Source organism: Sabethes cyaneus, chromosome 1 (assembly GCF_943734655.1).
Source record: "Sabethes cyaneus chromosome 1, idSabCyanKW18_F2, whole genome shotgun sequence".
NCBI lineage: Eukaryota > Metazoa > Arthropoda > Insecta > Diptera > Culicidae > Sabethes > Sabethes cyaneus.
The window spans coordinates 65280760-65303464 of record NC_071353.1 but is presented as its reverse complement, the minus strand read 5'-3'; the positions used below and the strand labels follow the sequence as shown (position 1 = coordinate 65303464).

Sequence of the window (22705 nt, the reverse complement as noted above, 5' to 3'; positions counted from 1 at the left end):
TGAAAATAATACCCATCTGCCAGCATACCGGCTTTGCAGAGTGAAACGAACAGAACGTATAGTAGTGTCATGTTCTCTCATTTACGCAAATGGTTAGATGTTGACTGCAAAAACATGACTGCCTAGCAATACCTTGCCTTCACGTCTTGTACCACTCCACCATTTTGATACTATCCAGCTTTTTACGAACCATAATGGCGAACGTCCCAAGTAACATTCTAAGCTTTATGAATGCCTACAAGAGCGCTACAAAACAATCTACATAAAACCATGGTCAAAGCATTAACGTCTTTATTGTTTCCACAAAAACGTCATTAAGAGCAAAATCTGCCTAGTAGGCCCACCCTTGCAAAGGTTCTGGAGAGCATATTTTCGAGGTACTTCAAGAATAATTTAAAACGCAAAGGTAGTACCACAGAGGCATTTAAAGTGGTTTGAAAACGTTACGCACACTATAATAAAAGCAAAATGGTATCTATAAAAGTCTCTTTCAAGCCAATTTCCTTAGGCGCTTGTCAAATTTACTAGGAAAGTCTTTATCGAGATTAAAAATAAACATTTTTAAATTTCGTCCAGCCTCAACAAACTCTTTTTAGCAGAATCAACTAAAACAATTTGACAGGGTATGAAATGGGGAAGGCAACTGGGAAAAAGCGCCCAACATAGCTCTAGCCATCCCAAGCCCCTACCTAGCGCCTCCACGTGGCCATACCTGGAAATACTTCAATTTGTATAATTGAGTAGCCAAGCTAGGAGGTGCGGGGTCGTGCGGTTTTCAGTTCCTAACCTTACAAATGTAGTTTTAGGCAACCATTAAACCACGCGACTTTATTTTCAAATATTATATAATTTAAACTAGAACTCAGAGAGCGAAATAAGGCGCTATATCCTTGGCCAATTGCAGCCTGGCTTCTGGTCTAAATGCCATTAGTTCATCCCTGAGGGTCCGGAGTATCACTTAACCTTTATTAGCAAAGATACTCCCAACGACTGTAAATAAATCATTATCTATGTATATGGGAAGCGTTTGGTACGGGAGGTCCACGCTTTCTTCCTTCCCCTTGATTTCAAGGAGTTTAATGGAATTGGGTATTTTTCTGATTCCACTTGATTCCTTGGAATTCTCTCTGCGGTACATGCTGCGCAGTTGGCCTGGCCATTGACAAGAAAAATGATTCAAGTAATCGTCAATTTCCAGGATGCCTTCAAGAATTGGCTGCGTTAGTGTGAGATTAGATTAGATTAGATTAGAATCAACTAAAACAATTTGACAAACAAATTCAAGTTTCCGTTTATATTATTGAATATTTATTGATTATGATTTTTGAATCAGTATTTAATGTATAACCACAGACGTAACACTGAAGCTTCATTCCATCGTCGATAAAAACGATCATTTCAAATTTACGCTTAAGCCAAGACCCAAACAACAGTCGCTGCGCGAGAACGTCGCTCGCCTGTGCTGGCGCTGTTGTCAGATAATATACAAGTAAATTTATAGCATTGCTAAATTTATAGCAACGTATTCTGCGTAGCGCGAAGACAGCACCAGGTGTTGCTAGTGTTTTTTCCAAGTTTTAGGGGTGTCATTGAAACGATGTTTTGTTAGAAAATTTGTTCGAAGTGTTACGTCTGTTAGTCTGTGGTTGATGTTTTGAAGTGCATTTATGTATTATGTTGCAAAAATATTCCAAGTAACTCAGGTGCTAATGGTCAACCCATTGGCGGAACTCGCGCTCATTTCTAGAGGGGGTTATACCCAACAAACATTTTTGTTTAAGAGCAGCTTATTCAACTATTATATAGCTAAAATCAATGGAACAAGCGCTTGATAAGCTGCTAAACAACAAAAATGTTCCTTGGGTAGCCCCCGGGATTTTTTTCGCCATTTCATTTGGTCGGCCAGATCCATTTCTCTAGGGGGGGCTAAATTTCTCCTAGGAGGTGGCTAAACCCCCCTAGTTCCGCCAATGAGTCAATCTGCAAAAACAACATAAGTATTAGGTACAAGTTTTTTTGACGGTATAATTCAATATCCGAATTGATCAATTATCAGTACTCATCGCGATGAGTCAAAATGCGAGTTATTCGTGTTTGATTGCTATCACTAGCGATCAATTCATGCATGAAAAAGAGTGAGTGGTAATTCGCTTTTCACTCACTCTCATAAAATAATTCTCAGCTAGAAAAGCATTGCCAGAGAATTTGACGTTATGGAATCACCTTTGAGAGTATTGCGAACCGAATCAGTACTTTTATCGATGAATAGCTACATTGCATTGAAACGATGCTTTGTTAGAAATTTTGTTCGAAGTGTTACGCCTGTTATTCTGTGCGTAAAATACCGATTCTACGATCTGCGCGGGTTTCAAGATCATTAAAATCGGTCCAGCCATCTCCGAGAAAAGTCAAGTGTGCTCATTCTTAAAGCGTAACATACATACATACATATATACGGGCTGGTACCGAATAGCCGAATCACGAATGGCCGAAATCCAAATGACCGAATTTCAACAATAGTCACAGAAGGCCGAATCACGAAAGGCAGAATCACGAATAGCCGAATCACGAATGGCTGATTCACAAAAGGCTGATTTTTTTCGGAATGCCTAAATAACTATTTAATAAAAACAAGAATTGGCAAGTAGCAAACCAATAACTTTAATCAAACAAAAACAAAACAAGCAACAGAACTATTTACTATAGAGTATAAATGATTGATAGTTCTTTGTTCCCCTTAGCGCAAATGAACTTCGTTCATTATAAGGTGTAAGACCTATTTACCGTATTAGTAGCAAATATTTCCTAGACGATTTAGGGAGAGACGGCCGCAGGCCGCGAATGTGCGCCGGTGACCCACCGTCGAAAGCGCCGGCCACTGCGGGGGGCAGCCCCTCTGCAGAAACCACTTCTATTTGGGTGCATGCATTTTCCTAGGTTTACTGACTAGTAGGGATTATCCCTTAGTTAAGTCCGAACGAGCGATAGCGAGTATCGAGTAAGGACAGCATGTACCCAACGTTTTTGCAGGTTGAAGGCCGTGAATATTTTTGGCCGACTAGGACATTCGGTCATTTGTATTTCGGCCTTTTGTGATTCGGCCATTCGTGATTCGGCCATTAGATATATTATGCCATTTGTAATTTCGGCCATTTGTGTATCGGCCATTCGTGATTCGGCCATTTGTGTTTCGGCCATTCGGTACCAGTCCGAAATTTCGATTTTGGCATGCCTCAATTTAGCAACACAAGTACTCGCATTTAGCAACACAAAATATTTTACTTTAAAAAATATACCTAAATATTAATCAATTGTCGCATTCTTGTCCCGAATGACGAAAAATGATAACACTATGCGTATAAAAAAAGTTTGGATTTATTGAATATTTCGAAAGGTAAGATTATTATTATGTGTTATCGCAAGGTCTCAAAAGGCTTGCGACAGCTCCCACCAAGCTTTTTGAAAATATAATCGTAATATATACTGATTTATTCGAAACTGTATTCCACTCAATATTCCATTAGAATATATTATCGAATAACGTTCATGCGCAAGTAACATTTTTGTTGTATAACAGCTTATCAAGCACTTGTACCACGGAAATCAGCTGTACAATAGTTTAATAAGCTATTATACCACACGAATGTTACTTGGGTGCTGACTCTAATGCAAAATTATTACAAGGAGCGATATTGAAAGGTGTTGAAAGCTGGAGAGCCGTTCCGTAAACTGTAATGTTATATGATTTAAAACTGCGTTTCAAAATTTTTAATTTATGAATCTTTTGACAGCAGTTCAAATAAAACTCATGCTAATTTCATGGATGAATCAGATTATTAACGAATTTAATTCAGTATAAAGTGATTCGCTTTCCTTAGAATGAAGGTATCTGGCATCACTTGTATTGTACTCAATACCCAAAGCATTCAGTGACGTTGGTTGACTTTGTGATGTTCAATCTAGATGCGCACGCGGCCATATTTGAGATTTTGTCGGACACCTACTGCATCTCTGGTGGTAACTAGCAGAAGCTATTTAGAAATTTCAAGGTGGTGACTGTCAGTTTTGTATCGTGAAGTAGGTAGTTTTGTGTGCTCAATTTTTCGAAAAATAAAACTTGTTAAAGCTTTTATGTTTTACGAATTTAGTGTTCAAGTGTAACTAAAGAGTGATTAGTGCTAAATGCGATAGTTTTGCTCTTCGATACTTTGTTTTCCACGTCTAATTTCGCGAAAATGCGGTCTATAATTTGAACGTTATTGAACCATTGCATATTTTGTATGTGTATCGTCTTTTATGCTATGCTAGTTCTCACTCTCGCACTATGTTTCTCATGCCCGCGTTTCCAGCTGAAATCAGGTGAAGAATAACAGCAGCAGCAAAATTACAACGTAAACAATAATAACAGCAACATCATATTTAAAGGAGAAGGAATCAGAAAAGCGAACGACACAAAATACGAAAATACCGTCACACTTATACACGTTCGAAGTCGGTGCGACGCATTTAGGTGGAATCAGTGGAATTGAATTGAACGAAAAAGGTGTGTTGAAGAGTCAATAGTGATAGTGAACGAATGAAAGCAAAGCAAAGTGATAAACAAAAAAGGTTGGCCAAAGAAAAACCTTCGGAAGAAATGCAACGAAACGGAGTGCCAATCCATCGTATATGCTAGCTACCGATTGTTGTAGTCAAAAGTGAAATTGCGCTTGTGTGCTTGATTGTTGGTTGCATGGTTGGGTAATTTGCAAACTACTGCGAACGAAGTGCATATATTTCCAATCACACATCTGAAACTACAGCTGGCTTAAGGATAACATTACCGATCCTGTATTCTGAGGTAGAATAGTTTTATTAACTTTGTGAGACCACCTACAACACTATTTAACTTGCATTATAACTATTATTTATTTCGTGAACCATGCATTTGTGAAACGAATTCAACGCCTCAGTGTCATTTTGAATGCCACTTATTTCTATCCTAGCAGTTATTTGCTGAAAACTGGTTTCATTCAGCAGTACATCTCCGTTTTTGAAGCATAATTTCGTTTGGTTATCCTCGTTACGTGGACGTGGTCAGAACAAGTGGAATGCGTGCACCATCACTTAAGTGTTCAGATTTACTATAGCATAGTATTATGTAGCTTGTAAGGCATACCTGCAGCACTTTTGCATACTTATCTTTATACGTCGTAGGCGGCAGTACTGTTAGAGATGGAGTTTGCATTCACGTAAATGAGCACAGGATATTACAAAATTAAATAACCGGCATGAACGGTGCAAAAGTCCTTCTGATATTAGTTAGCGAGACCGGATGATGCCGGTGTCAAAGCATCGAAAAATAGTGCAACACTGTTACTAGCATTTTGTCGGTTAAACGCTAAAATTTTCAATTCAGATTCTTTAAGGATGCCAAACAACAGTTTCAAAGAATGCAAAATCTACAATTTCTAATCGTATTCTCTAACTCTAATCGTAACTCTAAATGCAACACGACTGGCACCCCAATATGGAGCACGGGAGGGTATTTTCAGCCCATTTATGGCATCTATTTTTTCGGCCTATGGTCTAGTTATACTGGAAGAACAGGTGATTTTGACGTTCTTTGAATAAAAAATAGTAGATTACTTACCGTCTTGAGAAAACAGTTATAACATATTAAAATTGTATGTCGGCAAAGTATTTTTATTGGCCAAAGGAAAGGCAAATATGCTGAATTTAGAAACCTGCTGAAAATACCCTTCTGTACCCTAGTGAACAAAAATCTAGTCCTGAGTAAAAATGACAAAAATATTTGCTGTTAACAGAAATAAATGTTTCCAATAGAGTAGCGCGGGGCACAAGTGCAATGCTTGAAGTTGTCATCAATTTTCGTGAGATATAAAGCAGGACAACAACATAATATATTTTATAATGATACAGTAACTCAATGTCTTCACACTCAACTATAAGTCAACTGGAATAATAGTGTTATACAAAATAAATTCTTCATTCTTCTGATCAAGTGCCGATTCGCACTTTTACCCCACTAGCGGGGCAAAAGTGAGAAGCTCGAATCCATGAAATTAGCACAGCAGTAGTTAGCTAACAAAACCATATCTTCAATCTGCGGTATGTTTCGGTAAGGAATATTCTCAATTAGCACCTTTCCTATTTTGCGCTGGTGTATCGCAGCCTCCGTCAGATCTAAACTTCTCCAAACGTTTGTTTTTTGTTTCATCAGCGGATAAACATTGTTTTCCTTCGGCCAACATCTGTAGAGCACACAGTTTTCCGAAGATCTTCGGTTTCTAGTATCTGTAATATAGTGCCTAAAGCTGTATATAATTAGCTATACATTTTTGTCTCGTCCATGAATCGTACTTTTGCCCCATCCGTGAATCGCACTTTTACCCCACTAGGCGCTCGACGGGTTTGATTAAATTATGGAAAAGCGAAATATATTTTGTAAATTCCATTCACCGTATTTTCAAAACAGACACGTGAGTGATTTAAAACGCTGCTACAAATTTCCAACAAGTAATATCCTCCTGTTGATATCGTATTTGCCGAATAACGAAAAATTACATCAAAACCGCCCTAAAATAACATTTGCGCATAACTCAGCTTCGTAAGCAACCAAAGTTTACGTTAGATTCAAGCTATCAAAGTAGTCACCCATCCATACCAATGTAGTCAATTTACTCGGAATCTACACCGATAAATTATTGAATCGCACTTTTACCCGCGTCGCACTTTTACCCCTCCTTACTCTATAGTTGTTGACAAGGAAGGTTTGTTGTCAAATTCACTTTACGGTTATAATCCTCACGACTTTCCGATAAGTGTTGTTGGGTAACACTGGTGTCAAAAAAGGTGGGCACTTTTCACGTTTAACATAAAGTGAATGTCCTGGTTCCGGAATACTCTCGAAGTTGTGCAACTCGGTTATGTATTTTAAAATACACTCAAGTCGTTTTTTACGCGAAGGATACGTTTCTCGTAAATCAAAACCGCGTAGTTACCAAAATTCGCGTAATTTTCAAAACCGTATAAATTCCAAAAATCGCGTAAAAAAAGCTGAACGTAAAAACTGAACGTTAATTCAAATTTTGGACGTAAACATAAAAGACGTTATTTTAGGTTTTCTAAAACCACCTAATGATTTCTGACGACGACGTTAATTCCAATTCTGGACGTAAAAAAAGAGGACGTTAGTTCAAATTTGGACGTAAAAAAAGAGGACGTTAATTCAAATTTTGGACGTAAAACGAAATCATGTAAAATGAACGGATGTAAAAAAGATTCAAGTGTATTAGACCACAGATTGGAAATTATTTTTTAAGGGTGGAAATTTTGACAGTTGATCATCAGCTGATGCAAACTCTTAAACTGCGGTGAAAGATTGATATCAGTAGCTCATCTATAGTGTGATAAATTGTCTAATAATCAAAATGAAAACCAGTGAATTTAAAGCAATGTCAAATAAATAAGCATTTTGCAGCTCCAGTCGGCACTTGTCGTATGGTAACTGGCATGTAATCGTGCACCGAAATATCAAAATTCCGAAGGAATATCTGATATTCGTAGAGAATTAGTTATATTGCAATTTGCAAAAAAAAAAATATCAGTTACATCCATGGGTATAACCTCTGAAATTCATAGAGTGGATTACTTTCGTATAAAGAGATGAAGCGGTTTGACCACTACTGAGTAAATTCCTGTGGGGTCAAAGATAAGCCTTCAGGATTTAATATAAAATCTAGCGTCATGGATATCAAAGTTCATGGAATTGGTTCAACGGATCTTTTGACGTTTCGAAGTGTTTTGCATTGTCATTTCGGAACCACAGGATCTGAGGTGGTAGTTTAGAATACAAGATATAAAGCTTAATAATAATTAGACCACCGGTTAAATTGCAGAAACCCGTTCCGAAATGATCAATCGGAACTAAACTGCTCATAAGCAAAGCAAAGTCTAGGTGCTACATTCCGTTTTCGAAACTTGATCTTTTGTTTTTATTCGACAGATTTCGCAGCCAGTTGTTAGAGTACAGGATAAGTGCGGGGTTAGTGCTACGACTATTGACTCTAACAACCGCTCCCAGCTTAGACTCATAACATACGATTTACTAAACTAATTTTAATTTTGTCATGAACCTACGAGAGCCGATTGCGAAATGCTAAATTCGATTTTGAGTGACTGGTTTTCTTCGATATATGAAAGAAGGGTCAACATTTTCAATTTCAAGACTATTGATAAAACCACATGGCTGTTATCTTTTCTAAACAAGCGGTTCCTCGCCACATACTGGACACTCGCTCGTAATTGCAGATTACCGGGAACTCTGATCGTTTTATGGTCAAATATTTTAGTATATCAAAAGTAGATAAATATACGAGTCAAATGTCACTAATACTGTTCAAATTGGATGTAAATTGGCAAAGTTATGATAATATCCAATTATGGGACTGTTATTATACGAGTATTGAAAGTACTGAAAGATAGGACCACATGACTTTGGTAGTTTTTTTGTACTTTGTAAAAATAAACAGGTCAAGTTCAAAATGTTTTTAAAGTTTAGTGTTAGTAAAAATGTTACTACTTATTCACTTAACTCAAAAACCGCGAAAATCGATGTGGGACCCATATGCGAGTGAGGGCAGTATAGTTCTACGTCCACCTTATGTATTGTGCCTGGCAGCTAAATCTGGATTATTTTTCTTAATGCCAATGTATATGTCGAAACGAAACAGCAACATTGCCGTTGTTGCTCTTTCTCTCTCTGACTACAGTAATTTCAGTATGTCGCAGTTTGATCGCAGTTAGGTGCAATCGCAGTTTCAAACTGCTGAGTCCAGTTTGGTGCGGAATACATCCCATGATAATGACCATATCGTATCGTATGTTAATGGATCATTGAAGATAGCTGGTTTAGAAGTAACGACTTTCTTTTGGCGCTAGTATATTAAGACGGTTTAATGTACACTAGCGCCAGAAACAAGTAGTTGTCACTCCAAAACAACCCACATTCATTGATCCATTTTAATAAACGTCCAAACTAGTGTGCTTTCTTAAAATCGAATTCAACAAAGGCGAGATTATCCATTATCCATATAAAACGAGTGGCGTGTAACTGCTTATACTGCTTTAATATTCTAGTACAATGGGTTTTAGAATTTGGCATGTTTCGATTTTGGCATGTTTCGATTTTGGCATGTTTCGATTTTGGCATGTTTCGATTTTGGCATACCTCGTTTTTGGTAATTTTGGTTGAAGGCGAGACAAATTTGGGCGCTGCAAAGTCAGCCTTAACATGTACGGATGGGATTTTACTTGAAGTCATTTCGTTACATCTATATAACGATTAAAATAGCACCGTGCTAGATGTTCAGGTGAATTTGATAAACTGAATAATACAAATCTGCATTGTTCCCACGTTGTCGTTGCAGTTAAATCCGGATGGTTGAGAGCTAAATTTTTATTGATTTCATGTTTTTAGATAATTTTCAATTGAAAAGTATGGTTTTGATACCCGTGTCATGCTTGATTGGGTAGAAAAAAACGATAGATTGACATATTTCTACGATTTGATATGGTTACTTTCGGTGCAATCTTCTTAGTTAGTCGCTCAACCTTCAGTTCGGTATCCCGGACGTCATAGTCAATCGACTAAACAAAGTCACAAATACCGCCATAGTTGAAAGAATTCTCATTTATTGTATCTCCATTATTTGCCATTATTACTATACTCCGCTGCGTGCACCGTTGCCTGCCTGCTTGTGTAGCCAGTCAGGCTGATCGAGTGGTTAAATGTCTTCAGTTGCTTGACTTAGATGGCGACAGGGGACAGCAAGGAGGGTGCGGTAATGGGACAGTGGGACCCAACAGGTATATGAAAGAAGTAGGAAGCGTATAAGCAACAAGCACTCCGGTCTGAAAGAACAGCCAGTTCCCGTAACAATAATAACAACATGTCTAGAATCCATGACGCGTGACTATGCACAGCGGAGTCACCCCCGATGAATTGTCGGATGACGGCGTAACGATTTCCTCGGCAGCTCATTGGTGGTTGTAAGGGAATTTGCAACTTCTGCGGCATTATTGTGCTTTTGTAGGAGCTACGAACAAGTCGAATTCATTGAGACTAAGTTTTCGAGTGCTTAGCATAGTTTTTTGTCGATTGTAAAAATTGCTCTAAATAAGTTGAAAATTGTTATCGCGCGATGATCAAAATACATCTTGCTGTAGCCTATAGAATTACTTTTTCTAGTTTGATAACGGATGGCACCATCAGTGTATAAATAAATTGTTTAATCCGTTTAGTATCTCAATTGTTACAGTACGCTACTCAGTTTGCAATTATCAGTTAAGCAGAGCCAGATTGTTACTTGTTTCAAACCTGACTGGATTGTGGTCTACGGAGTCCGCAGGTACGAACCAGCAATAGTAAGACTGTGCAATAAAACCACATATTTCTGCTAGTCCCTGTCGCTGTTTTGCGACCATGGCTACGGACAACAACAATGATATCGGTACCTTTGCTTCACATATACAGCGCCTTTGATCGTGTGGTAGTGTGCCAGGAGGACAAAATGCCTTAGCGTACGACGTTGTCACGGGCGCGACGTTAAGCATTACTTCATCGGTACCACGGTACCCTGAATCGTCGATGTACGTGTGAGTGCAATGTTTTCATACCTTCGTAGAACTGCGTTGCGTTTAACGTTGTATCGAGGAGTTAGTGACCGTCGCGTTGCCTTTCAAGTCAGTCGAACAAGAGTTAATCGCCGTGATTCGTTTCGAGTGATTCCGCATTGCCACCGCCCAAAAGTTATCCGTGGTGACCAAAAACATCATTTTTCAGATTGGGTTTCTGAAGTTTTCTTCGTTTACAAGCTTTGAACATAATTTATCTTGAAATATGAAGCACAAGGAATGCAAGGTCGCGTGAGTTGGCTTATCGTATCAAGAATTGATGACCTCATATTGAAACTACGGAAACACAAAGTGAGGAGCATAGTCTTGAATCAGAAGGTGGTTAACAGGTGTATACCAAACGGAGTTAAGCAACCCGTGTTACAGTGTTCACTGAAGTGAGGTGCCCTAGAGAAGACCAGTGAGATATCAAGATTGCAACAAGGTGATAATAGCTTGATGGCACAGTCGTCTTTTAATTTGTCTTGTCTTGGGGAATAGAGCAAGAAAGGAATCAGTGCCTGTCGCGAATGAGTGCCGTGAGCGTTGAGTACGCGCATGTGTGAATGTATTAATTGGATTATCGTTACAGTTTTTGTTCCGTCTGCCGCTGGATACGGTACATACTCTCAGAAATGTGAAGGCATAAATTAGCATTTTTTTAGTGTCTGTACTTTTTACGTTGAGCTTATTTTGCTCCCTGCCTTGGCCGCCGTTTTCGTCTAGCAACGAGCTCACCATCACCGGTTGTACAGGTTTGTACTTAAAACTGGTTCACTGTCGTTCTTGGTTTTCATGTTTATGCGTGATATTTCCATCTACCGAACGTCAACCGGCGCGTGCAACGGTTCCGTATGCCATGTGTATGCAAATGAATACATACTTCCTTTTTGCGTTTCTTTTACTGACTAATCTATGAAGCAAGGCATGGACCGGTAAATTGCGAATTTTTCAGCTGCTGATGAAAGAGGCTTCCTTCTGACTTCCATGAACTGATCTTATTTATTGAATGAAAACTGTCGCCCATTTTTTTAAATCACGACTGTCAGTACAAATTGAAGTAACATTTACGAAGCAAGGGTAAAGTGGAATTTCGAATTTGGCAACAAATGCGCGTCGCCCATGATGCCAAAATCGAAACCGTGCTAAAATCGAGGCCCTTTGATAAGAAAAATTTGAATGTAAGTGCGTTAGAAATTGACTAAATATGATGAATCAACGATTGCAACCATTTTATGTTTAAAAAGTTCGCCAAGAACCATCCGTTCGGTGCAAATAAGTTTTGGCAACGTACGGTAAGACGTAGTCTTACGGCAATAAAAATATGATTGTTCAATTCGACAAAGCTTGTTCTTTTGCAAATGTTTATCACGAAAAATTTTATTTTACTATATTGTAATAAGGTCATTGCAAATCATTTTTAAAGTTTTTGTCACCCCCCCCCCCCTCTCGGAAATTGGCTTCAAAAATCGGGTGCAAAAAAATAATTTGTAGGACACGAGTTAATTTTTTTTATAAAAGCAATTGTCTGTGGGCTCTATAGCCTGAAATACTCGAAAAATGAGTATACGAGTTGAGTTAATACTTCTAGCACGAAATAGAAATGAGAATTCAAACAGTGGAATTTCCGAAAATCGGCCAAAAAATTTTTCTTTCGTTTTTGTCTTTTTTTCGTAGATTTTTGCATGAAAAATAATTACGTACATATTAAAAACAAGAATAGATTTGGTTTTTGCGTTTAAACTGTAAGTAAAAGTTGTAAGTAAAAGTATATTTTTGCTCGATTAAAAAATTCGTTTTATTTTTTCAACCCCCCCCCCCCCCCCTCCCCCCCCCCCCCTCCCCTTCAGTGGTCCAACACCGGAGCGACAAAAACTTTTTACAATATTTGTAATGGCCTAATTACTGATTGAAAAAGAATATTACAATAGAAACCACACAATTGCTACGTCTTTTATGAGTCGATCGGTATCTAAACCATGAAAATCCATTCATAATTGGCAGAGCTATTAGCGTTCAAAATCTTTCATTCTTTCGTGACGCTAGGTTAAATCCAAATTTTGAATTGACACCCTGCAGAAAAAAACAACGATTTTTTTAATCGAACCAAAAATATATTGATTTTAGGCATTTTTGCTTTAAGTATAAACGTGAAAACCAAATCTATTCTTGCTTTTAACATATACATACGATATTATTTTCCATTCCAAAAATCCGAAAATTCCAAAAATCTACGAAAAAAGAGAAAAACGAAAGAAAAATTTTTCGGCCGATTTTCGGAAATTCCATTGTTCGAATTTCCATTTCTGTTTCGTGCTAGAAGCATTAACTCAACTCGTACACTCATTTTTCTAGTTTTTCAGGCTGTAGAACTTACAGACAATTGATTTTATAAAAAAAATAACTCATATCCTACAAATTATGTTTTTGCCCCCTGATTTTTCAAGCCAATTTCCGGGGCGGGTGAGGGCCATCTTATCTGACAAAAACTTAAAATTATTTGCAATGGCCTTAGTAAAAATTACCGAACAGTTTCAAGGTCAAATTATCCCATACATTTTCTTTGTGATCGCTTTGCTCCACAGCAGCGTTGCCAACCTTCCAGATTTGTCTGGATTTTCCAAACTTTTTGATGCCTTATCAGACAAAAAAAAAAACGTTTTTCAAACGTCTTCCATTAGACCAAATGGCAGCCAGATTTTTTCCAGACATTTTTATTCTCGTTTTCCAGATTTTCGTAAAAACCGGTTGGTAACGCTGCTCCACAGGCAGGGACGACACTTAAATACACCATCTGTTTCCTGTGATTTCGATTACTTCATTTTTAGAAAAAAAGCAGCAAACCCCCCTCGTCCCAATAGGTCGAAGATTCTTTACGACGTTTAAACATGTACTAATTTGATATCTGTGCTTGGGAAGTATGCCAGAAAGAGTGAGAAAGCCCTCTCGTCCTAACAAGCTTTCTTAGGACTGCGACAAACCTAGTCCAGTTTGATGTCCTGAAAGTAAACAATTTTGTAAAAGCATAAAACCACCCCTTCCTTTCAACCTAGTTCATTTTTAAACATTGAAGCTAGTTCAAATCGATGTCCTGAAGGTGAAACGTCACAGAAAAGTGAGCAGCAATCCTTTCCTTTTGCCAGATTGTATCCACATTCGCGGCTACGAAGTTGCCAATATTTGTTTGGTTTTTACGTGAGAAAAAAGAGAAGGAAATATTTTTGCTTTTGTTTTCACGGAAGTTTTGACAATAGGTTTTCGTGTAAGTGCGAACAGGATTAAAAATCTCTTTAGATTTCGCAGTCGCGAATAGGTACTGCAAGATTTTTTTCGGAACTGTTGTCTTACAAGGAAACACGGCTGAAGGGATAATTGTGCATGTGAAGTAACGCAGCAATTCTCAAAGTGAGGAAAATCAGTGACTCTTTTATCCGAGAATAGTTATGAATGTTTCAATTGCTGCTTTGCGTCAGTTAGTTGCCTGCAATTCTTTACTATTCAATAGTAAAGCATTAATTTCTTTCGAAAATGATGGAGAAGACATGGCAGGAGGGACCGGTAGTGGTGCTAATGTTTATTTGATCGTCAACTCAGTATAAGGCAGTAAGGTACAAAACATTTTGCAAACAACTTTAACTTACTGAGTAGCCAATGATTAAATGAATAAAAGGATCTGAAAAATTATTGACTTGCAAAACTTTGGATTTCTCAACCTATAGCATAGTCAAGCCATTTTAACATAACAATTTTTTGATGTCATCCAAATACATATGTATACATGTGAAGAGTGCTTGACATTAACGAGAGAATTTTGTTAATAACATTAACAAATAGTTAAATTGTTAATTTGGTTAAAGGGTGCGTGAGGGAGATGCGGTTCGTTAATTGGGTGTTCGTTAGTTGGGCCATGCTCCAACTAGGTGTGACTAACAGCGTACGCTAGGTCATTTGAGAAGTATTTTTTCCGTGTAACACCGTGTTATTTACCAAGAACTCGAATGAACGCCTGGCGTTTAAAAGTCCTAATAAACTAATAACACCAACAACAATTATATACCACTTCCACTATTATTTATTTACCGCTATTTTACGCTACACACATGTCAATATGGTGTGAAAGACAAGTCAAGGTTTCTTCGCAAAAACCCGCCAAACGTAGTTCTACGCCAGCTACGCGGTTGTGCCTGGAATACAACCTTTTTTTTATAAATGTTCACTTTCAGGACATCAAATTGGACTTTATTTGACGTACTTCCCAAGCACCGATATTAAATAATTATAAGCCTGAACGTCGTAAAGAATCTTCGACCTGTTGGGACGAAGGGGCTTTGTTGCTTTTCTAAAAATAAAGTAAACAAAATCACATTAAACAGATGGGGTATTTAACTGTCGTCCCTGCCTGTGAAGCAAGGGGATCACGAAGAACATGTGTGGGGATATTTGGCCTTGAAAAAAAGCATAGCAAAGCCTAGGTGCCACATTTCGTTATCGAAACTTGACCTTCTGTTCTTATACGACAGACTTCGCAGCCAGTTGTTAGGGTGCATGACAATTGCAGGGTCAGTTGCTATAATCCCATTGACTCTAACAACTTCTCCCAGTCGGGATTCGAACGTACGACGACTGGCTTAGTAGGCCAGCGTCATACCTTGAGGCCAATTGGGAGAATTTTTCGTTAATTTTCACTCATTCGTGATTGAAAAAGAAAGCTTAAATAATAGAAATCACGTAATTCCTACGTCTATTATGAGTCGATCGGTATATCTAAACCATACAAATCCATTCATAATTGGTAGAGCTATTAGCGTTCAATATCGTTCATATTTTCATAACGCTCGCCTTTTTTGATGTTTTGGAATGATACCCTATTTCAAACCGTATCGTAGGACTTTTATTTATTCAATTAATTTTTAATTTTAAAACCATTTCATACTCAAAACGCCCGACGAGAGCTATCAGGCCAACTCAAGCAAGTTTTTGACATTCCGCAGTATGGCGTAGTCCTACGTCATTGAAAATATTACCTTTTACTCTTAAATGAGTTTACCCGTAAATTGGTTGGATTTAGCTAAACCTTGGTTAAAACTACTCAAAATGCCCTTAAAGAGCACAAACTCAGATTTTCAGAAGTTTTTCAACCAAAAAATTGGTAGTAGGATCTTAAAAGTGCGATATTTGTCACAGAGAATAATTCAATTATCGGCAGCTTGTAGTCAAAATTGGTTTAGTTTTTTACCCAAAATTTGAGTTTGTACACTTTAAGGGCATTTTGAGTAATTTCAATCAAGTTTTAGCCAAATCCGACCTATTTACTGGTAGAATCGTTTAAGAGTATTCGAACCATTCTACAACTACAAACCTTTTTCATGCACATAATGATGTCATCATTTTGAGTCATTTTGAACATGTATGCGGAAATGTATCACGCCCAGTTAGCTTCGTGGTATGTTCGAATCTCGGCTGGGAGGTGCTGCTATACAATCAGTAGGATCGTTGCACTAGCCCCGTGATTGTCTATGATAAAGTCTTCCGATTTTATTCTAGCTTTGTGTACTTGTTCGTTTTTTTGAAATTGTTAAATCCATATTTTTTTATTTGAAGCTTAGGATACTCTCCTGACTTAGGGTGGTATCGAAAATCATTATCCGTGCTATTAGATTTTTTTTATTCATAATTTGGAATCACGGGATCGATTTTAATTATTTTGATGGCAAATGTACCTTTATTTTTTTCTGCAAATTTTAAAAGCAGTTTTTGGTTTAAAGTAAAAATCATGAAAATATATTAGCTGTGTTCAGATTGGCAAGAAGAATTCAAACATTTCTATAAACAGAACCCTGCTTTTGAACCCAAACACTGCTTCCGAAATTGGGTTCTTCGGCGAAAAGAAAATGACTGCTAGTTTCTCGTTAAACATAATCGAAAATTAGCATAGCATAGTTTGACCGCCCGTGAGTTGCCCGTGATTGACCTAGATCAGCTGAGATTGCACAAAGAATCATCAGAATGATGCTTGGGAGTAGCAGATCATTCTCACTGTCTATTTTCTGGTGATCTAATTCTTTGTGATGATCAATAGCAAAGCTGGCCACGCCCATGCAGGCCAATTTGGGAGGGAAAGGAATGTTAGTCCGACACGTACTGCTACTAGAGACTGAGGAATCCTTTGCATTATCCACAAGTGTCACAGGAAGGAGTTGTTGTTAGTAGAAAGGAATTGATCTGGATCCACCGAGGCATGTGGTGCGATCACTGTTCCTGAAACAAACGTATCTATTTGGCAAATCATCAAAAACACTCACTGTGCGAGATACCTTTTGGCCTTCTTCGATCATAGAACTTGCTTAAACACTCTGACTACTTCATTAGGAAGTTGTATAAAAGCTATCAAGCTTTTGATATTTGATAATCATAAACTGATAGAAATAACGCGCGATGTTCCTAGGTAACTGATTTTACGATTAAAATGCACGTTTATAAGATTTCAATAAAAGTTCCGGTTTGTAAACGCACAATTGCTAAGTGTGCTCAAATGAATTCAAAATGGCCTTCTGAAACAACCGCTGTCGAAAAATGCAACGAGCGAGACACGAAAGCAAACGATGCTAAATTACTATACGAAACGATTCTCAGTATGTAAGCACCGGTTGTATGAGACTAACCTGGATATTCGCAAATTTTCTTGTAAAGCCAGTAAGGCCATTGCAAATCATTTTCAAAGTTTTTGTCACCCCCCTTGGAAATTGGCTTGAAAAATCGGGGGATAAAAAAATAATTTGTAGGATATGAGTCAAATTTTTTTTTATACAATCAATTGTATGTGAGCTTTACAGTCTGAAAAACTCGAAAAATGAGTGTACAAGTTGAGTTAACGCTTCTAGCACGAAACAAAAATGGAAATTCGAACAATGGAATTTCCGAAAACCGTCCAAAAAAGTTTCCTTCGTGTTTGTCTTTTTTCGTAGATTTTTTCATGGAAAATAACGTATATATTATGAGCAAGAACAGATTCGATTTTCACGCTTAAACTTTAAATAAAAATGCTTAAACCCAAGTTTTTTTTGCTCGATTAAAAAATTCACTTTGTTTTTTTTCGCCCCCCCCCTTCAATGGCCGAACACCGGACGGACAAAAACTTTATAAAATATTTGTAATGGCCTAATTAAGAAAATTAAGATCAAAAATAAACCTTTTTTATAAATAACATATAATAGTAATGGTACTACATAATGAACTATACCTAGTTTGAAAATTTATATCGAGAAATATTTTGCACATGCGAGATTTACGGTGGCTCGAAAAGCTCGTGACAAACTTAAATTCATTATACCTTAAATAAAATCAGGCACAATGAAGCGTGCCAATATAGTCCCTAAGTTGATAAGCATTTTCCCCTATCAACACTAATACGCAGAGATATAGCGCCCTGCACGTGTATTCCCGTTAAACATAATCGAAAATTCAGTAAAAATTAATTTTTTTGTTTAAAAAGCATCTTAAGCGCCAAAAAAAATGGGTATGATCTTTTCTACAAATTTTGAATAAAATCGGAGCAGCTTTTCGTGGAATAACAAATGTGTACAAGGGTACCCGGTTGATCAATTGGGATTAAAGCAAATAATAATTCATAAAACTATAAAACGCTTTTTCGACACTTTGTCCCATTTGTCATGTTGTTTTAAAATATAGCGATTGAAGCTGTTGTTTATGCCTCCATTATAGTCACATAATCACCAACTCATACTATGCCAATATACACTTGTCTTATACTATCCAATCAATGTTTATCGTTTCCGGTATACTGCATGCTTTCACACACGATATCACCGAGATTTTCACGTACTTTCCCTTTCTTCCAGTGGCAAACGATGTGAGACATAGTCGGACCCTGATATACTCGCATGACACAACCATGTCAGTTATTTAGCTGCGCCACGTCAAGTGGATCAATCAACTGTATGCCTTGTTTACTGCAAAATGTTCGCTGACTGAGCGAGCGTTAGAAAACATTGCCAGGATTTAATTACATTAGCAATTAAATAATGCTTTACCTAATAGCAACATCGAGTTTTATCGAAGTACTAAATTAGGCTGCACCATTATATCTTAAATTTATTAATTTCATCTATATTCTTCAGATGTACGTAGACACATATTCACGATTCTCTCATTGGATCTATTTACAGTTTCTCATATATTTTATATCTATCTTATATCTGACCAGCATTGCCATCTTTGTTATTACTGTTTTAAAGCTATAGCAGGTATATTCAACTGGTTTGGGCTGAAACACTCCAGAATTTAATGGAATTTTATATACGGGCATGGATAAAGGATTTATGAACTTAAAATATATTTAAATAGTTTAAGGTCTTCTTTTTTGCATGCGTTGTTCTGGGCAACGTTCGTCCGGTGGAAAGGTATTGCAAGTAACTGCGCATCGCGAAACCGGCGAGGACGTACATTGATTGGTATTTGTTCAAATAATGCTGGGCAGTTAATGTTTCCCTGCATTAGGTCAAACACGAACACTGTAGCTTTTGGAGCGTCTTAATAGAATACGAAACCTGGAATTAAATATTTTGGAATTATTTAATTCCATACAAACGAACATCCTTTGTTGATTGGTACGTCTATCCGACAGTAGATCGAGTTTGATCAGCTAACACCGAGCTCGATAATGAGAAATATTGATTGGATCGTTCCAGGGCAGATTGCGCAAAGCAAAACGTATACCCGCCCGGTTTCAAGGGTTTGCGTTACCTGATACGGGCACCAAACGGTAAAGGCGTACTCCAATATGCTACGCACCGACGAGTTGTACAGTGTTTTGAGTAGAGATGCCAAAACCGGGGGGTATTTTGAAAACCGGTTTTTCGGTATTGATAAATGCAATACCGGTAAAACCGGTAAAAACCGGTAAAAGTTAACATTTGAAAACTGCATTTAAAAATTATATGATTTGAAGAGAATCTTTCCATAATCTATGGTACTCAATTTTTTTAATTGAGCTAGTTCATTAAAATAATAATATTTAACAATGCGAAGAGTATTTACCGTGTTATCTTTTAAACGAGAACAAATTTTAATGAAAATCTTCCGGAGGCAGAGAATCTTCTTTCGGTGTCCACAGAGAAAGAAAGAACAATTCCTAGTGGTAAATTAGAAATGTATCTAGGAAAACCCTTGTTCAAGAGTTTACTGAATACTGACATTTGTGATAAATTATAACTGGAAGTTCAGCTGATTTGGTTCCTCTGCCTACTCGGTTTCTGAATTTATTCCATTGACTTTTAAAATAATAAAACCTTGCAGAATTTTGTTTTCAAAACATTCTTGAAGCCTTGAAGGATATTACAAAGTCATCCCGAATAGTGCGGTTAATTATAAAACGAATAAATTTAAATATACGAGCTCTCTCTGAAATTCTACCAATATAGTAACTCGAACAGCAGTTGTGCGGTACCTGAAAGGTGTTCCGAGAGTAGTTTTAGAGCTCGTAGTTCGTAAAGTTTGCAATTTTTCCGGTACAGCAATTCGACAGCAGCAGACTGGTTCTAGCACTGCGACAAGATCTTCTTTCTTCATGAATTCCTCATCGCATAAGTAAAGCGAATCGTTGCTTCTCAGATCGGACAGAAACGATCGAAGCGATGATTGAAGCCAGCAGAATTGTCTCAGCCCTGCCAACAGGTTATTATAAGTAAACATAAAGTTATTTCTATTCCAGTTTGTCCTAGCAACTGAAGATTTTCTGAATAGCTTCACTGATATCGCACATTTATTCTATTACGCAATATTCTTAATTATTTGGCACATACAAGCAAGAAATTGGACCTGCTTTGCTCTTCGCAAAACGCTACGATCAAGAAGCATACGCCGCCGTACGAAGCAGACAATGTACAAAACCCTTATTTAACCGGTAGTTCTTTACGGACTTGAAGCTGTGACATCGCTCACGGTGGAAACACGCGCCCTTGTCGTGTTTGACCGGAAGATGCTACAGATGATATTTGGTGGAGTACAAACTGAAAGCATAGAGTGGCAGAAGCGCATAAATCACGAATTAAAAGCATTGCTCGGGGAGATTCATCGTACAGCTGACGAAAGTCGGTAGGCTACGGTGGGATGGACACGTCAAAGATGCCGGAAGACAGTTCTCTTCAACGACCCCATCGGCACCAGGAACAGAGGGGCTCAACGTGCAAGATGGCTCGATCAAATTTGCGACTTCTGAGGCAAATGGGAAATTGGCGACGAGTAGCCCATGGAGTGGAACGAGTTGAATGGAGACGGCTGCTTGAAAAACACGAGGCACTCTGGTTCAATCATGAAATTAAGTTTACTCTATGCTTCAAAAATTTTACCAGCGATTCAGGCTTCTTGAGTTATTATTTGATCATGCAAAAAAAATCGAAAATACCGGTTTTTGATCGTGGAAAAACCGGTAATTCGGTATTGGAAAATAGCCCGGTAATACCGGTAAACCCGGGTTCGGTGAAACCGGTATAGCATCCCTAGTTTTGAGTGCATAAATGTCGCTAAAACTGGAAGCATGACGGCGAAGGAATGTGTGGTGAATGCCTTCACGGTGATAATCTCAATATGCTCGTTGAATCTGACTTTGAGTGACGGGTCAAATACGAGACAATTTAATATACTTTTATATCGTTTTGGAATTTTTCAATTCGGATAAGCCCCCCAGCGCCAATCCATGGTACCGCAATTCATGTTTTTTTAATGACTATCTTCACGGAGCCGTAGGGGAAAGGGGAAGAGGTTCCCATATGAAAACCAAATTGTAAATCTAAGTATGACATGCAATGTTTTGAATGCAAAAAACCTGATTCGATTGGCTTTTCGCATTATCGAGAAATAAATTTTTGAAATAAGGCAAAAAATGTAGTGTAAAAGGTTCTATGCACCCTTAATTGATTGTTAAAATCCTCGTCTGAAACCGACAGTACTGGAGAGGGCAGATAGGCCCAGATCACAGCAATGGTCCGAGTTCGCTTCCTTGGGGTACGCCGGAAAGAATAAGAAACGTTCGATAGCGAGCGGAATTCGCTCCAACGTATACCGTGCGGCCCGTCAGATATGAACTAAGCCATTCTGTAATCCAATCCGTAAGGCCCATGTGTTTCAACTTGGTGATAACGAGAATGTATCGTACATTATGGACATGAAATAAGAAGAAAATTGATGAAAAATCAAAATTCCTATTGTATAGCACCTCTTAAGAAAACTTACAAGGTGCGAATATTGACAGATAAGACGCTACACGTATCACTTTTACAAGGTGGTGCATTGAACGTTCATTAACTGGCATAATTTTTGCTACTAGATCGATGTCACTAAAGAGCCATCATCCATTAATATACGGTGCATCCCATGTCGCTTAATTTTTTCATTAAATTCGAAAACTAGATGTTTATGGATTCGTAAATTAGATAAAAACCGCCTAGTGCCTTACTTTCGACAGAGTTATTAGGTAAAAGACCCGAAGTGGACTTGTTTATTGAAAATTGAGCTTAAAAATAAAAGCTTAAGCAAGATGTTGCTGCATTGATGTATATTTTACCTGTCCAATAAAGAAGATGATGAAAATCCATTCCTACTAAACGATAATTCTGAGCATTTATAATCATGATGGTTTATTTTGTGTTTCGCTGTACGCTGCTGTCCCACATCAAAAGATCATTGAAATACAGCCATTTGTCAAGAATGTTGTATTTTCTGAATAATGATATCTATTTTTGCCTTATAAAGACATTCACTGATTGGCCGTTTCTCTGGAAAATGATAAAAGATCGCGTGTTCTATAGGCTTGCATAGTCTTCCAAATTGATTCACATAATAAAAGCATTTCGTATGGTCTACTTTATTGTTGTGGTATCCAGTGTATTAGTTTTTTCCTGCCTATTTTTTAATTGTCAGCAAAAGATAAAAAATGTTTATACAAGCTAAGCTACGATCTACCGAGCATAATGTATATTTTTGCCATATTAAAGTATCGCATTCCTTTGTA

The 22705-nt window shown here is 37.7% G+C and overlaps 1 protein-coding gene across 6 annotated transcripts in view; it reads left to right on the top strand.

The window, feature by feature from the left end:
• The first annotated feature begins 4129 nt into the window (after nt 1–4129).
• LOC128733200 (afadin) overlaps nt 4130–22705 on the top strand; it is a 102061-nt gene continuing 83485 nt past the window's right edge. The window contains exons 1-2 of one of the 6 annotated variants that reach the window (XM_053826881.1): nt 10769–11211; nt 11270–11432. The gene's annotated coding sequence lies outside the window, so the exon portion shown is untranslated. Of the gene's footprint in view, nt 4841–10318; nt 10413–10768; nt 11433–22705 lie in introns of those variants that run through there. The other 5 variants (XM_053826884.1, XM_053826880.1, XM_053826883.1 and 2 more) reach the window with 5 other exon arrangements.